The 18,642-nt window shown below is 36.6% G+C and overlaps 1 long non-coding RNA gene across 1 annotated transcript in view; it reads left to right on the top strand.

The window, feature by feature from the left end:
* The window catches only part of LOC145663714 (uncharacterized), a 39,117-nt gene extending 20,758 nt beyond the window's left edge, over positions 1-18,359 (top strand). The window contains exon 2 of the long non-coding RNA XR_014127244.1: positions 18,007-18,359. This is a non-coding gene — a long non-coding RNA (uncharacterized LOC145663714). The remainder of the gene's footprint in view (positions 1-18,006) is intronic.
* Positions 18,360-18,642: the final 283 nt, after the last annotated feature.

Raw genomic sequence — 18,642 nt, 5'->3', positions numbered from 1 at the left:
TGCAGAGGGTATGTCCTGATGGTCCTGACACTTCTCTCCAATCTCAACAATTTTGTAACTTTTGCCTAACACTAGGGGCGATTATACAGATTTTCATACAATCTGTCCCCACACGGAATTTGTCTTCTATATTATTATTATTATTATTATTATTATTATTATTATTATTATTATTATTATTATTATTATTATTATTATTATTATTACTGAATATTTGAGACCTCAATATTACGTCCTATTAAAATGCAAATAGCGTTTCAGACACATTTATGACCCATACATTATGTATTCATGAATTGTTTGCTAAATACGCTGTTTTCAGAGAGTACGAATCGAGATTGTAGACTGTGACCTCATGTTGTCAGTATTTACCCCGTGATAGAAGTCGTTTCAACTCTAACTTGTAAGAACTAGGGAAATTGACTGTTTTTCATATTATTATACGTCAGAAATATCAACATTGTAAATTATAAAATTTTTCTTAATTTCCTCGGCGGGAAAGGAACCACGCACCCCTAAATTACGAAACGAATGCTCAAGCCACTACCCTAAAACTGCTTCTTTAAGTAAGATTCAAGAAACACTTGTGTATGTAGCAAATTGCAAATCTTTACGATTCCAATATTTTATCAACGATGAAACACTGATTTCGGTTAGGGATGCGCACGAGACGAATCGAGACAGGATTTTCCTGACAAAATTCGAGTCGAGACACGGCTCTTCCAATAGAGAAATATACATTTTTTGAGTCGAGACATGACTTTTACAGCACATTTTCGAGACGAAACAGCCACAAATCTTGTCTCGTGCGCATCCCTAATTTCGGTTATAATAAAATATTATAGTCCAGAGAATTCAAATTTAAATTAAAAAAGACTTAGGAACATGCAAGAACATAAAGGAGGAAGTGGTCTTAAGAGTAATTCGAATCATTAACTAGAACCTGGTGCGTCAGATCACTCTTTGTTTGTGATTCACCGAAAATATCTCCGTAACTTATCTCTATTATATTCGGTTGTTGTCGTTTTAGAGTTATTTCCAGTAACCTTGAACGATAGAGACACGAACACAGATATATCGAGTACATTTAATATTTCAAAGGCTCTCCCACCGAGAATCAAAAGTGAGACCCCGCCTACTAAACGGTCTGATGGGTGGGGTACCTGGTTCGTTCCCAAGGGAAGTAAGCATGAGACGGACAACATCGTTCTCGTGGGCTTTCTCTTGACATTCCACTTTCTTATTCCACCAATTCGTCCATCCTAATTCACTTGGTTTAATCATAGTCTTCCTCAACCGAACAGGCATAATCATGGGACATTAAATGTAAAGACTACGTTTTCAAGCCGTTAACCCAAACCAATCCGAACCGAAAAAGTGTAGTATTTTCTATGGTATGTACCATTTTGTGTTTTCAAACAAATTACGGTTCATTTTCTGAAATAAACGGACACATTCTGTTTCAAGCTTAAAACGAACCCAAACCAGTTAACCGACCAGAGATGGCATGGCTCAATGAAAACTTGACCCACGAAACATTGGCCAACCACCCACCGTGACCCAGTTTGACCCATGATCCATCATGACCCCCCACACACCGTGACCCACTCTGACCTTCCACCCACTATGACCCACTGCGACCCACCATCTATCATGAACCACTGACCCACCAAAACATATCGTCAACTCTGACACGTGATCCACGGCCTCTTCTCTCCCGACTAAAGAGTTTACACTTTAATAAAACCAGGTTGTGAAATTCTAACTAATCGGAGTTTGAATTTCTACGGTCCATCTCTCAAGCACCGCCCTGTTGCAATAACGATGGATCTGACCTTTACGATATAAAATGATAAAGTGTTTGTCATGGGTAAAATTACGATGAATTTGAATTAAATTATCATGGCCTAATTATTTCCTTGTAGAATTATCGATACTTTTCAGTGGAAAAACGGATGAAAATTTTAAAGTCCCAAATCAAGGTAAGTAAGTTCGTTCCCAAGGCAAGTATGCTTGAGATGGACAGTATCGTGGTCGTGGACACGTCCGTAAATTGTCTGAAACGTGTCCCATTGTTTTGGAGCTATGGGCCTTTTAAAGTTAATTTTTTCATGTTTTTGGCAGCCTATAACTTCGAAAGGAAGCATTTGTGCACCAACGTTGGTCTATACTTTTTATGTTGTATTGGTGTCAGGAATCAACCCCCAAATGTTGTCTTTGTTTTTTGGAACACACTATATATATATATATATATATATATATATATATATATATATATATATATATATATTTGGGCGGAGAGCGGACTATAGGGGTATTATTTCCAAATTTCAGGATACAATAGTATTGATTTTACGAGACAATAGTAACATCAACTACAATGTAGGTACGGGACGTGTTCCACCAGAGTTAGATTGGGTCAGTTGGTCGGTGGATCAAGTGTGTCGAGTTTTCTGAGTGGGTCAGTGAGTCATAGGTCAACAGTATGTGACCCACTATGGCCCACCACCAACCGTGACCCACCACTCACCATGACCCACAGAGACCAACCACTCACCGTGACCTACTGCGACCCATCATGACCCACTCTGCTCACTAGACAGCATCATTGTAGACAGCATCTTCTGAACAGCATGTTTTTTCACCCTCGACCATAGCCATATAAACAAAACACGTTTCTGATTGTTTGCAGTTTATGATTATCCAAACCTTCTGGTGTATGTATTGTGTATTATAATAGTAATAGAAGAAAATTGTCACTTTGTTGGAATTGGAGAGGAAGAACATTTAAGAAGCAGTTAAAGTTAAATTTATATCACGGCAGTCAAGGTGGAACAAAAAGAGCCCTGCGGGGCTTCTAACCCATTCCTACTACTACTACTACTACTACTACTAGTCTTACTATTATTATTATTATTATTATTATTATTATTATTAATAATAATAATAATAATAATAATAATAATAATAATAATAATAATAATAGTTTTAAAGTTGCTCTAAAATTTGGCAAACTTTTATTAGTTAAAAGTAGGGATTTCGGGGAAGTGGTTCCGTACCTTTAAGACACACCTCTGTAACTACCCAAATTTTAAACGAAAGCATTCCAGAAAAGTTTCGTGTACAAAGCATTCTACTGTGTCTTAGGGAAAATAACTGTAATAAAAATAACTGAATATCACTCAACAGTAAGGCATATAAATATAATAAACTAATTTTTAGGATATGCGGAGGTAATTATATAAGATTTGCTACAAAAATACCTACACAGACCATAATTCAATGAGCTCTGAAATACAAAGTAACAAAATAGCCTATAGGCTATAAGATTCAGTCTACAGAGTAGTTGTTACTTAAAGAATGGACATACACTATTTCGAGAATCGAGACAAGTAGAGAAATGTTTACGATACTTTTCGTCTCGTCTCGATTCTCATCTCCAAAGCGAAACGATAAATTGAGTTAGCCTTGTCCCGTCTCGAATACAGTATATAATGTTAATACTCATGTTATTTTGTTTGTTTTAGAAATGAGATTAGAAATTCCTCTTCTTGTGGGCACCATTAAACAAAACCGAAATATTCTTGCCAAATGGCACGTTTCTGCTTGTAATGGTATGACCTGAGCGATAATTAGCTCCTAGCTTTTAATCTCGTACGAGATAATAATAATAATAATTCGTTGATTATTATTCCTTAGTTCAAGTATTGAAACGTCCGACTATTCACATATCTGAAGATAATAAAACATGTGTCATCGCCACCAAAAATGCTAAAGTAAGAATGAAAAATACTTTCCAGACGGAGATTTGATCCAAGAAATTCCAGATTACTGGTCGAGCGCCTTGACCACTGAACCACGATCACTACGCGGTAAATAATTCGTCTTTAGTGTGGTTACGTTAGGTTTCTTTGCCTCCGCTTGCAGCGTTGTATGTTACTTTTCTTCATTTCAAAACGTCTTTCGAATTTCTTTAATCATGATATAGGTATAAGTCAATTATCTTCGGCATAGTTTATATAATAACTTGAGTTGTTCTTAAACCTTGGTTTAGAAGTTTGTTTCTTCTCCGCACCAAACTACAGATATGTCAGATTTAATTCTAACACTCAGCATTTGTTTCAAAGCAGTCGCCATTACCTGATCAATGATTTATGTCTGCCACGATACATTTTGGGACAGTCTGTCTCACATTCAGCAATGTGGCTCAGGAGGAAGTTATGTACGCCCGTTGGCCGTGGCTAACTGTGTACTAAGCTTGACGTTGGCTATATCACGATGAGGTACTGGTTTCTCTTGACATGCCAGTTGACAAAAAATCCCCCAAAATTTTCGGGCTACATTTTCACTAAAAAAACTCAAACGGACCTCTTTTTTGGCGTGGTGGACAAACACCATGCTCGTGGGTTTTCTCGGGTTCTCCCGTTTCGTCCCACTTTCTTCATTCCACCATTTCATTCATTTCTCATAATCGCCGTCTTCTTTAGCCTAACCGGCATAAGTGTGGGATGTAAAACTCAAAGATTTCGTTTTATGTTTTTCTTTTTTGGCGAATGTTTCTACCTAGGTTCGATTTGAGTTTGATTGGCCACAATATTTTGGTATGCTCTCTCCGATGGTTAAACATTTTCTTGGCACTGTTTCATTATTAGGTTTTACGAAAAAATTTGTGGAATAAAGCAGTATTGTAGGACTACCCTTTCTAATAACGGTTCACTTGCGGCTGCATTTCACTAGCACCAACATGATACTCCGGTATCTCGAAGGTGGGACACTACGCGGATAAAAAATAAATTTTTCATATTTCTCATGCAATTACTCAGGTGATATCAGTGTCGCTAAATCGATCGGATATAAAATGAACAACTTTTGGTAAAAATTTAATAATATCTATATGTATAATATATGAGGCGCATCTAGAAAGTAAGTTCTGATGGACTATAATATGAAAGATGAACATCAAAGGAAACTGATTTTATTAATGTGGAATTATTAATATATTACCTACATTTCAACATCATCCTTGTTGAGACATTGTTGTAATGCGGCACTGTTCGTTGTCAAAGAGTTCTTCCGCCAATAACTGGAACCAGAATGCCATAAGTGTCTGCAATTTAGCTACACTATTGAAACGTTACTCGGCCAGATATTGCTTCAGAAGGAGGACAGGACGCCATTGGACGTCATTGGACGCGAGGTAGGAACTTAGGGCAAGGTCATGTAGAACACCCATGTTTCGTCCTTGGTGACGCTGCGATCGAGGAACTGATCACATTCCTGGTGGAAATGCAGCAGGAAGATGAAAGTGGACACTGGGCGCTTCTTCTTGTGCTCTGTTGTCAGTTGTTTAGCACACAATTTGTGAATCTGGCGTCACTGGTTGACGATCTCTTGCAGCAGGGAGCTAGATATCTGCGGAAACTAACTCAAGAATTCGCATACTGTGAAGCGCTCTTTCTGTAGAATTGCTCACTGCATACTTTCCCCCGATTCAAGCCTACCCGTGGACGGTCGGCCACTACGGTGTTCGTTCGTTGTGCACATTGGTAATTGTTAATACCATGTTCGAATTGTTAATACCATGTTCTGATCATACTTTCAACTGATTGAATTTGATCCATACATTTCACGTAATTGCTGGTGGTCTTGCTGACAGACTCTTAGCGTAGATAGATTTGATTACTACGTGAGCCTCGTACTCGGCGGGAGATCACGGATCCGCTTGTGTTAGGTTATGGGTAAGTAATCCTGAATCCACTTTAAAGCAAGCACGTTCCATTTTGGCCACTCGTGCCATCTTATGTCACTTTCGGAACTTATTTTTTGGATGCACCTCGTGTACTGAAGTATGTTAAATTATTAATATTTTCATGGTCTGGAAAAAGACTTTTAGTTTACTATAAGTATGTAGAAGTCTGTGCCATCTGAAAAAGTCATGAACACTTGCTGGATACAACACTGATTACTTATACTTACTTATAACAAATATACGTATAAAAAGGTAAGGGATCTCTTCTGTTTGGAAATCAAAGAAAATACACAAAATTTCAAATAGATATGTCGTTTGGCAAACTTTAGCTGCAGTCATAGCATAAGTAAGGTAATTAGTTAAATTGTGTTGTCCCAACAAATAAAATATAAAATTTGTTTCCTTTAATTCACACTATAAATACCACTGTATATGTATTCTTTCTCATATACTGGTATATACGCTAAAATAATAGTTGTGGGAACTGTCTCTTGACAGAATCTTTTATTTATCTTCACTGTGTAGGGCTCCTATCGTGATGAAGTTGATGAGACAACAGTGTAGTTCGAATGTGCACATTGTATCGGTGTCTAAACAGCGACTTCATTTCAAATACCACAAGCATCAACCAAAAGACTTTTAAAAAAGCATTTTTCCAAGCGCATACCTTGCTTTTTAATTACGAAGAAGAATCTGTCATTCCTTTGGGAGGGTATATCAATTTGAATAGGGTAAGATGCTTACAGAATCACAGACGGGATGGTAGTAAAAATAGTAATATTGAAGCAAGATGGAAGTTTTCGATAGTGCTTTATTTTTATTATTATTCCTTGACTTTCTTTATCTTTACAGCTTACAAAGGAGATAATGTGAAGTAGTTGGTAATAGTACCAGTTTTCTTCTTCTTATGTTAGTAACGAAAGCCGAAGAAAGTAATGAAAATCTCCCTCTTCGAAAAACCAAATCAACAAAAAACACAGTACGCTTCGTTTCAAAGATCCAATCTCAAATGAAACTCCTTTATTTCTTGTTTCTCTCCCATTTTCTACATCTTTTGTTATGCTTTCTGTTACGTTTTCGTTGGTGTTGGCTGGTGTTTGAGAAGTCGCTGGAAAATTCTTCTTCTTAAAAACCAAAACACGAACTTCATAAAAAAAAAAAAGTCTCTCTCAAATTTCCTTTTTCTTAGTTGAATAGTTTGAGTGCTTCTCTCTAAAAAAAGAAAAAAAAAAGAAAGAAAGATTTCAGATGTTTCGCAGCTAAGTTCTTTCTTTGCAACCCTTAACAATAAAACGAAAATTAAAAAATAAAAAACCTCACGCATATAGCAATAAGGTTGTACCCAGAAAAAAATGGGGAAGGATTTGCCTTTTAAAAATAACAAGAAAGCCCATTAGAGAAAGACATAACAATGATTAAAATGTCATTATAAACTTGAGAATTATGGGGAAAGGTCCTGATTTCAACCAAATAAACTCCACATCAACGTCCGCTCCTATCCGTACGACTATTAATGTGTATCGTTCAAGGTGTAGATATATACAGCAACCAGCAAAAGTATCTCCCCCCTTATTGCTCTAATTCCATTACTTGAGGACCACATAATTTTCAGTTGTGAGAACACCTGGACAGATGCAACCCAAATTACACTTAACTTTTCTCGCCTCTGACAGCAGTTGGTAGCACTGACTCAGGTCTTTATGCAAGGAAAATTGTAACTAGATGACGCACGAAACAGTTCTCCATTTTAGTGATGAGCGCAAGAGTCTTGGTCTTGCAGTTTTTGCAAGAGTCTTGCATGCAAGACCAAGACCAAGACCAGGAATCCCGATGCAAGACCAAGACCAAGACCAAGACCAAGACTCTTGCGCAAGAGTCTTGCACAAGTACGGCACTACTTGATTTTTTTTTATATAGAATGTAAAAAAGAAAGGGATGTATCTCTTGGCTTCAGTAAAATGCTGCTGGAGTGAATGTGTTCCCAGTGGTTTATGCAATCCGTGTGAGTGGATCTGCCCCTGTAGCATATAGCTACAGTATGTCGTTTTCTGAATTCCTTGTTCCCGTTTTCTGTAGCTATTGCTCATTTGCAAGCCACATAGGTGTCATCTTGCGCCATGTGAGCTTTTTTGGTGGACAAACACTGTGTGAGTGGATTTCCTCGGCGTTTTCCCGTTTTCTTCTACTTTCTTCATTCTACCATTTCAGTCATTTCTCATCATTACCATCTCCATTAGCCTTGGTGAATAACGTGGGACTTTAAACTATATACTTCATTTCATTTTAAAACATACTAGTGGTGTTCTTCCAAAACTGAAGAGAAATGTAGTGTTGAATATCGGTAATTCCGTAACCATAGGTGCTGACTACATGGGTATGGCCTTGGCTCCGGGACTCAAGCTTCCGTTGGAAATTTTTAATGTGTGCTCATAAAATTAATATCGAAATAACATTTTCATGACATTGACAAAAACTTAGTGCATGTGACCGCAAGTTTGATTTCATGGGCGGATGCTTATGCGTTGAATAATTGTTTATCAATATAACTTTTAGCCTCCTTAGATATACGGCACATCGATGATTGAGCGAAATAACATTATACTACAAAATAAATTTATATTATAAAATTGAAAGTGACTATTTTTGTGACTCCTAATCTCTTGAACCACCTGGAATGTTATCTGTCAATTAACTTTGACGGAGCAACGTAGGGGAGGAGGAGGAGATGTACAAAAATCAATATAAATAAAAAATAAAAGTGACTAAGTTTGCGACAATAACTCTTGAACCGATCTCAATCAAATTTTTGACATGTATGAAGTTCGGTCCTGGAAAGTTTTTTTTTTTTTTTTTTTTTAGAATATGTTTCACTTTGATGGTAGAACCTAGGGGAGAAGGAGGGGAGGATATACATATATATATAAAATAGAACTTAATAACTTTTGAAACACCCGACCGATCTTGATCAAATTTTTAACATTGATTAAATTCGGACCTGGAGCGATTTTTATCATTTTACTTTGACGTGCAACGTAGAGGAGGGGGAGGAGGAAGATATATCTAAAAAATAAAAATATAAGTAACTGTCTTTGTGACTTGGGGTGTGGGATGAGGTTCTGACTTGGGATGTTTTTTTTTTTTTTTTATCAAATCACTTTGACGGTAGAACTTACGGGAGGGGGAGAGGTGGAAAATGTACACAGATTGATAAAATTCAATGACTGTTGAGCCACCCGACCGAACTCGATCTCATTTTCAACATAGATGAGGAGATCGGACCTGAGATGGTTTCTGTCATAGGGTCTATCATTTTGACGGGGCAGTTTAGGGGAGGGGGAGGGAAAGATATTTAAAAATGATCGAAAATGACCGATATTAAAATGGAATCTGTAGTTTTGAGGGTCGCTGACACAAACAGTGACACTTCCGATGCTGTTTAAATCAAAATTCAGCCCCGTAGCTTGGCGGAGGGAAGGGAAGAGAGATAAAAATGATGGAAAATGACGAATATTAGTTCGAATCCATAGTTTTCGAGGTTGCTGAGTTGAATACTAACACTTCCGATACCGTTTATGGCCAAATTCAGTCTCGTAACTTGGGGGAGACGGAGATACATAATAATGATCAAAAATGACCAAATATTAGTGTCGAATCCATAGTTTTCGGCGTCGTTAAGGTGAAAGTGATACTTCCGATCCCGTTTACATGCAAATTCAGCACCACAACTTGGGGAAGGAACGAGATATATAAAAATTATTGAAAATGGCCATTATGAATGTCGAACTCATGGTTTTCGAGGTCATTGAGATGAACAATGACACTTCCGATGCCGTGCTTCGCAACATGGGGGGAGGAGTATCCTATCTCTCTCTCTCTCTCTCTCTCTCTCTCTCTCTCTATATATATATATATATATATATATATATATATATATATATAGATATAGATATAGATAGATAGATAGATAGATAGATAGATATAAGTTTATTGAAAATGACTGATATTAGTGCCGAATCCATATTTTTGGGGTCTCTGAGACGAACAGTGACACTTCTGATGTCGTTTAAATCCAAATTCAAGCCCGCAACTTGGGGAGGAGGAGGGGAGAGAAATATAAAAATAATCGAAAAAGACCGATATCAGAGAGCGTTTTATCAATAGTAAAAAGTGACTGACTAACGAAATATTATTATTATTATTATTATTATTATTATTATTATTATTATTATTATTATTATTATTATTATTATTATTATTATTATTATTATTATTTTACTTTAACCCAACGAAGTGGGTAATTGATACTAGTAATCCATATTCACAAGTGAGACTTCAAATAACTTGGAGTTTGATGTCGTTATTTTGTATTTCTAATACAGGTCAAAAGTATTTATTGAGCTGAGCGAAGCGAAGCTCTTATACTCGGGTTAGCCGTTTGGTTGTCCGCGAACTCCTCCTAGACCGTTTGGCCGATCTCAACCAAACTTAGCACGCTGATAGAGTATGTCGTGCTGAGTGACAACATAGGTCGAAATCAAAAATCCGATGTACCATCGAGGAATAATCACCGAAAAACGCTTCCTGATTACGTAGTTTAAGCTCGCTCAGCTCATTTCATTGCAATCGGGTATATCCATTGCATTCCTAGTTGAGTTGAGCGAAGCGAAGCTCTTATACTCGGGTTAGCCGTTTGGTTGTCCGCGAACTCCTCCTAGACCGTTTGGCCGATCTCAACCAAACTTAGCACGCTGATAGAGTATGTCGTGCTGAGTGACAACATAGGTCGAAATCAAAAATCCGATGTACCATCGAGGAATAATCACCGAAAAACGCTTCCTGATTACGTAGTTTAAGCTCGCTCAGCTCATTTCATTGCAATCGGGTATATACATTGCATTCCTAGTATACATTGAGTTTACGCAAAAGACATAGACAGTTGAGTCGTTTTCAGTTTTCACTAAAGTATTAAGAGGTTTGATTGTAATAATTATTTTTTTTAATTTTATCTCTCTCTCTCTTTTTGGTCAATATTGCTAAATTATATAATCATCATCATAATAGCTATTCTGCTGTTATTGGTAGGTTACTTGCTGCAACTGAGAAGGTTCGACGTTCCGTGGTCCTCAGCTAGTCTCTTCGTCTTGATGTAGCAATTTTCTGTTTTAATACCTTCGTTTAACTAGTCTCCTTCGCTCCCTCCCTCTCTTTCCTTCCATAATACCCTCTAGCACGTCCCTCATAATACAGTTCCTCTTCAGGCAATATCCTAACAAGTTCCTCTTCCTCTTCTTAGCAATTTCTAAAGTTATTTTTTTTCCCTACTGCTAATATTTCTAACACCTTCTTATTCGTTTTCCGTTCTACAGAGTTAATTCCATCCTTTTTTCTCTATGCTCATGTTTCGAAAGCCTGCAATCTTTTAATCGCTTTTGCGTAATGTCAATGTTTCTGCCCCATAGAGTGCATATTGGAATCAGTAAAACAAAATCTCAATATATAATTGGAAGTTTGTTTAATACAAGGATTAGCTAATCGTTTTTGAAAAGAAAAATCTGACGCCTTTAGAGTGTAAAAATAGTTTTGCAATTGCAATTCATGGTATTTCAATAATCTGTGCCGTCTTAATTTTCTTTCATGCGTCTCAGGGGTAGCCTCCCCAGTTTGGGAACCAAAGGAGTGTTGAATCTGTTAAAAAAAATATAAACAGATTACGAAACGTTGTGATTCATCTTATAAGTAGTGAAGCATGGGCACATTAAAAAATAAAGGTCATCACCTATGTTGTACACTATCATCATACTTACACGAAGTTAAACTATATTAAATTTAGAAACATACATTGTATTTCCGTTACTATTGGCGCATTGTAGAGTCTATTATCCCTTATATCCATAGTAAAATTTACCTATGAAAAGCATATTTTCTTTAAAAAAAGCAAGACTTTCAAGTCCAAGACCAAGACCAAGGGTTCCAGAGCAAGACCAAGACCAAGACTGGATGTGCAAGACCAAGACCAAGACCACCCCGGTCTTGGTCTTAGTCTTGCATTTGCTCATCACTAATCTCCATAATTCAAAGCGTGTTGTCCAATGAACACCACATATTATTCTCAATATTGCTGTGAATGTAATGTATTATTTCGTTATATACTGTATGTTCAGAGAAATAAAAATACTGACCATACGTGAATTAGAAAATGCTTGAAAGTAGATGAAAATATCAAATCTAAAACAACTGCTGGAAATAAGTTTCTAAATGATTGCCTCCATTGACAGACCTTCTCCAATTCTCCTCATCCCAACGTTTTTTTTCTTTCTGGAGAGGAGAAGATCTTGCCTTTCACACTCAGTATGCATTGATATTGAAGCATTTGAAAAAGCTTCAACCTGACCGGGAGTTGAACCCGGGTCCGACGAAAAGGAATTCAATGTGCTGACCACTTCCTACCGCATCACTTCATCTTCCACGTAAAGTATTAGCTAGTTAAAATCGTTGCATGTAAAACTATACATAAGATACTAATGCTCGTATAAGGAGACGTTCCTTTTGTATTGTCACAATGACTTACTCAAGATTTTCTTCTTTAACTAAAAAAAACAAGTTATATAGACATTCGTCAATGAGGAAAATATCATGAAACGTTCTTTAAGTTGAGGCTACCTAATCGTTTTTATCGATGGTCCATATTTACATTACTACTATTCTTCCCTACTTTAACTTCTAATTTCCAAAAAAGAAAAGACGGCAGAAATTATTTTCTTATTCTTTGAATTGTATCAACACATGTAGGAAAAGAAAGTTCTATTTTAATCTTCTGTAACAACTAGTTTATTTTCTCATCCTTGTATGAGGAATTGTTAACATAGTATTAAAGCATAAAACTCCCTATAGTAGAGACCTGGGTTTGAATCCCGTTGTGGCAATTGTTTTTTCTTTGTTGGAAGGTTTTACGTAATTGGTATTGTAATTCTGTTATTCCGTTATATTATTATTATTATTATTATTATTATTATTATTATTATTATTATTATTATTATTATTATTATTATTATTATTATTATTATTGGAAAGTCGAGACTTGGCTACATATTTTATGAAGTTTTTGATTATTCAATTTCAATTGTTTTTGTTGATATGGAACAAATCTGAAATGGTGAATTACTTTAAACATTAATATTTCTAGCAGTAGTAGCAGTACTCGTAATAGAAACTTAAAAACAATTGCTGGGAAACGTTTGTATTTGATCATTCGTATGTTTGACCAATACTAACGATATGCCTTACGTGTTCATCAATTGTTCGCTAAACACGTTATGTTCCAAGACAGTACGAATCAAGGTTGCTACTACTGACATCATTTTTCGTAGATCACTTTTCTATTGCGAGTTCACTGCAGAAAGTTGTCTCAACACTCTGAGAGAAATTGAATATTTTCTATGCTGTCTTACGTTGGAAGTATCAATGTTACAAATGATAAAAATTTCCACTCATTACCCAACGGGAATCGAATCCACAACCACCGGAATGTGAAACTAACGCTTGTCCTACTACACTAAGACATCACTGTTAATTAACGGTGAAAAAACTTGGTGTATAAAGTCTTCAGCAAATTGCACTTTTACGGTTCCAATATTGTAAAACTCTTGTTTCGGTCATAATAAAATAGAAAGTATTATGTAGGAACATTAGTTAAGAGCACTCAAATCAAAATTGTCAACGTAAATTGTTGAAAATGAATGAATGAAGTAGTATTAGATGATGTTGTTGCAGCATTTAGATATGATGAAGTTTATCGTCCTGCTTGAGCATCGAAGCTGACTTGTTATGTTTAACTGCAGTTTAAATATATCTCTTTGGGTATTTCTTTATAATTATATTCTTTCACAAGTCATTAATATGTATTGCAGATTGTCGAGTTAAACATTTTATCCAGTCTACTCGATATTGGGGAACATCGGTGATGTCGCGGAACCCCCAGGGCCTTTCAAGGGGGTTCAGGGCCCAACTTTAAAATTTTAAATGGAAACATGGGACCATGGGGCGAGTGACCCTCGTTCGATAGATCTTTAAAAACTAAAAAGCGATGTGGCAAAAGATTTTTCATATAGGTCACCGTATTCAAAATGGCCGCCAAGATATGTTACCTGTATCAGATAAACGTCCAGTAGCACTAATATGAAAACGGTTGAACATAAATGAGCCATACAGAAACTCAAATAGGAACGCAATGGGACAAATCGAATGATGTCGCAATGTTCCCCAGGGCCGCCTTTCATGGGGCTCAGGCTTAGAAATTTTAAACGAAAATATGGGTCAAGTGATACCTCGTTCGATATATCTTCATACACTAAACAGCGTTGTGGCAAAATATTGTTCATATGGGTCACCGTTTTCAAAATGGCCGCCAAGACATGGTGCTTGTATCAGATAAAACGTCCAGTACCACTAATATGAAAACGGTTGAAGATAATAACTGATGAACAGAATAAAACTCCTATAGAAAATCACAGAGGCTATTTATCATTCCAGGGCTCGAAAATGTTGCAACAGAGGAGAAGATGATTAGAGTAAATGTGCCATAATGCAAAGGAGGAAATCTAGTTCCTAGAAAAATCATCGTTCCAACGTCCTCCGTAAGTGAGTGAAGCGGGACGGGAAGGAACATTGAAATTGCAAATGAGAACCTTAGTTTTCGCAAATTGTATCTACACACCAAAATTATCTAAAATGTGCTTTTATAACAGATAGATGTCTGTAATGGAAAAAAGTAGGTAAAATTCTTGTTAAATGGTATCTTCTATTTAGATTGCAGGCAATGATTTCTGCAAAAATGAATCAACTGAAATGCGAAACCAATTTGTGAACAACGCAACTTTATAACAATGTGTACAAACATTGGTTTTCCTCAAAAGTCGTCTGCACAATATTGGTTCATTATTGTACCAGTCACTTGTACACCCAAGTGTTTCAGACAAACCATACTTATTCCAAGTAAACGTGGGGTTCTCATTTGAGATTTTATCATTCATTTCCGCTTCACCCACTTAAGGAGGGAGATCGGAAAGATATTTTTTTATGAATTAGATTTCCTCTTTAGCATTATGTCACTTATACTTTAATAATATTTTTCTCCGTTTGATTATTCTCGCGGCGTGTAATGATAAATACCCTCTGTGATTTCTATACGAGTTTTATCCTGTTCATTTTTCTCCAACCGCTTTCATATTAGTGGTACTAAACTCTTAATCTGATATAGGCGTTATGTCTTAGCGGCCATTTTGAATACGGCAACCGATATGAAAAATCTCGAACGAGGTATCACTCGCTCCATGTTTCGATTTAAAATTTTAAAGTTGGGCCCTGGGCCCCCATGAAGGGTAGCCCTGGAGAAACCGCGACAACATCATTCGATGTGCTTCCATGGCTTTCGTATTTGAGCTTTTGTTTGGTTCATTTATGTTCAACCGTTTTCATAGTGCTACTGGACGTTTATCTGACACAGGTAACATATATTGGCGGCCATTTTGAATACTGTTACCGATATGAAAAATCTTTTGCCACATTGCCTTTTAGTTCTTAAAGATCTATCGAGCGAGGTGCCACTCGTCCCATGTTTTCATTTAAAACTTTAAAGTTGGGCCCCGGGCCCCCTGAAGAGCGGCCCTGGGGGCACCCAACATCACCATTCGATTTGCTCCATGGTATTTCCTATTTGAGTTTTTGTTCAGTCATTTACATTCAACCGTTTTCGAGATATTTCCGTGGAAAGATTAAAATGAGCCACCCTGTATATTCATTTTGTCAGTCCGTCAGGGAAACAAACAGTCTCAAGAACCATTTGATGGATTGTTATCAATTTTGGCCACGATGTATAGAGGTAAGAATTGAGTCCCCTGATGAATGTAATATTCAACCGGAAGCGGTACAAATCAACCATTTCCGGTTTTAACGTTAATCACTGTTCAGTAAATACGGTAATAGATAGCGAGAAGCGGTTTCCTGTAATTGACCTATATAATATTCATGTTGATAGAATGGTACCTAATTTGTGCATTTGCTGAAAATAGTGAGCATTTTCCGCCTTAGAAAATAGTAGGTATTTAGGGAGCATTTTCTGCCTTAGAAAATGTGTCCTTGGTAAAGAATGTAGAGAATTAGCTGGATCAAATGGGAAACAAATAAGAATGTGTTAGGAATAGTAGGAAATAAGATAACAATTTTAGATGTAATAGAAACGAGGAAGAGAAACTGGTTGGAACATTACCTTGAAAGGAATTGCGCCATGAAGAACGTGCTACTATGTATGGTGGCAGGAATAACAGGGAGCGGCGAAAGAGGCTATAGTTGATGGATGGTATTAAAACACGAGTCAAGTAGCATAGGTTTGATTACTTGACCTGTTATTAGTCAAGTAGTGTAGGTTTGATGCGTATGCATTGTTTAAGCCTAGCTGTGACTTATTATATCTATTGATATATGCTGAATTTTGACAATACCGAGGTGAATGTTGACTAGTCATATAACTTCAAACATGGATAGATGTCGCTTATCGTACAATATTTAGTATTCCTTGCCTGTGTGAATATGGTCGAAAAATGTATCGCTTTCGTCGCTCATAAGTAGCAGCAATGTAAAGCAGACGTAAATAATCGATTTCTTTGGTTCTCGGTCAATTCATTCATCTTTTCACTTTTTCTAGTTTCTCAAAATGCCATACTACAATCGAATGATCAACGCGTAGTTTCTTTGCAACTGCTCGTGTTGTCGTTTTCCGCAGAACTGCTTTGGAGATCAGCTTCAATCGTACTGTCCAACAACCTAACGACGTTAATAATCTTCCTTGTCCCCCAAGAGTAAGTCACCACGACAGAATTTTTAGAACCAACCTTCTATGTTCGCTTACATTACCACAATTTATATCTCATTTTCATTAATGTTTCAATTTGTTTAAATTAATTAGTTTAAATAGTGACCGAATTTAAATGGTTACGCTGCATTAGAGTTCGGAAAATTATACAATATTTTGGCTTTCTATCGTCTCAAACATGAAAATAGATGAATATACATATATATTTCCTATGACATATATTTCTACAATCTGCTAAACATAAGCTTTCAGACGATGTTAACAAGGGATACAACCAGTATATTTTAGTAAGGATTAGGGATTAGATTTCTGAGCTGTCGGCATCTATGGCTATTTACCCCCCACGTATGAGGGTGACGTCCCTCAGCGAGTACACTATCCGGGGAAAGGGAAGGAAGGAAGCGGCCTGGGACCTGTATGTTAGGTACCATCCGGGCATTTGCCTAGTGTGAATGAGGGAAACTCCTGAAAAACCTGACTCAAAATGGCTGGCTTGAAAAAGCTGTTACACTTTTTCGACCGAGTGTCCCCACCGGGTATCGAACCCGGGACCGCTCGCACCAAAGACGATAGTGTTAGCGACTACGCCACGCGGGACCAAAGCACATTTTATTATCACTGAAATGTGTCAAAATAAAAGTTCCAGAATTCCTACATTAATTTTGTGCAAACCAAGCGAATAGAACACTGGGATATCCTACAATCCATCTGCATATTTTATCCAGATAGCTTCAAAGCAAAATGTTACTTGATTTTGCGCATATCATGCTAGGTTAGAAACGAGCCGCCAATGGTCCTATTAATAAATTGTTCCACAAAAACTACTGTTTGCGTTATTTCCAAAAGTCAAGTACAGTAGACTCTGCACTATCCGGCCTAGTTAAGAGACAGAAAAAGAAAGAAACAGAGAAAACTCCGTAATAAAATGAGAAATGTTTTGTAAACGATCTACTAAACTTGTAACGCTTTCATAGAAACGCCAAGAAGAAACAGTCATCTATCAAGGACATTTTCAAAAACTAGAAACTATATATTTTGACTCTTTTAGGCCTAGTTAATTTTGATCGCGAGCCGCTTATGGCAGTACACCAGTGCAAAAGTTGAGAAGTCCTGATTTACGTTTTATTTTTTTCACGTTTCCTGCAACTAAATTAGATATTATTAAATTTATTTTAAAATGTATACACTACATTTATTCTTTTTGACTTCCTTTTCATGTAATATCGTTTAGACCTATGTTACAATATTAACAAATATTTATAAATTACTTGTCTGTACTAAGTGTTCATGTAATACTAATAAGACGGAATGTGATGTAAAAAGTGTGTTTTTAATGGTATGTGTGGAGCAACAAGTGATTAATCATAATATTCCATGTACTCTATTATAGGCAATGTCCTTTTTCAAGTTGCGAAAAATGTGAAAATCACAACGAGAAAGATCTGAGCTTTATGGAGGATGTTGAAGTGTTTCCCATCCGAGCTTTGAAGCGCATCCCTCACAAGATTGGTAGTATGGGAACAGGCATTACCATATAAAAGCATGATTTCGTCAGACAGCATTCCGGGATGACTTGACTTGCACCTCAGTTTCTTCAGAGTCTTCATAGAATGGGACATTCATTGTGAATACAGCGTAGCACTTCAGACAAATTCTCTATGAATGGCGCAGAAAGAAGAACGAAAAATGTTGCTTACAGCAACACACGTGGAGATATTTGCTACTAAATGAATAAAAATGAAATACTACCACTCTATGTAATGATAAGACTGCATATTATCTGGAAATACTTTCATAATTACCAGTAAAGTATTATGAAGAAAATGCCTATAATAGATTTCTCGTGGTTGTGTGGTTTTCGGTACGGGAGACCCGAATTGGATTTATGGTTGTAGCTCACGTAGTTTGATTATAAAAATTCAATGCTTCCTCAATTTATCCATGAAAAAAAAAGTAGAAAACTAAAATATTATAGAAATTACTTCGCTCCCCTTCCTTAGAAACGCAATTTTCGTAAACACTGAGA

This window comes from Thermobia domestica, chromosome 11 (assembly GCF_964235325.1).
Source record: "Thermobia domestica chromosome 11, izTheDome1.hap1.1, whole genome shotgun sequence".
NCBI classification, from domain to species: Eukaryota; Metazoa; Arthropoda; class Insecta; order Zygentoma; family Lepismatidae; genus Thermobia; species Thermobia domestica.
This window is presented reverse-complemented; position numbering and strand designations above follow the sequence as displayed.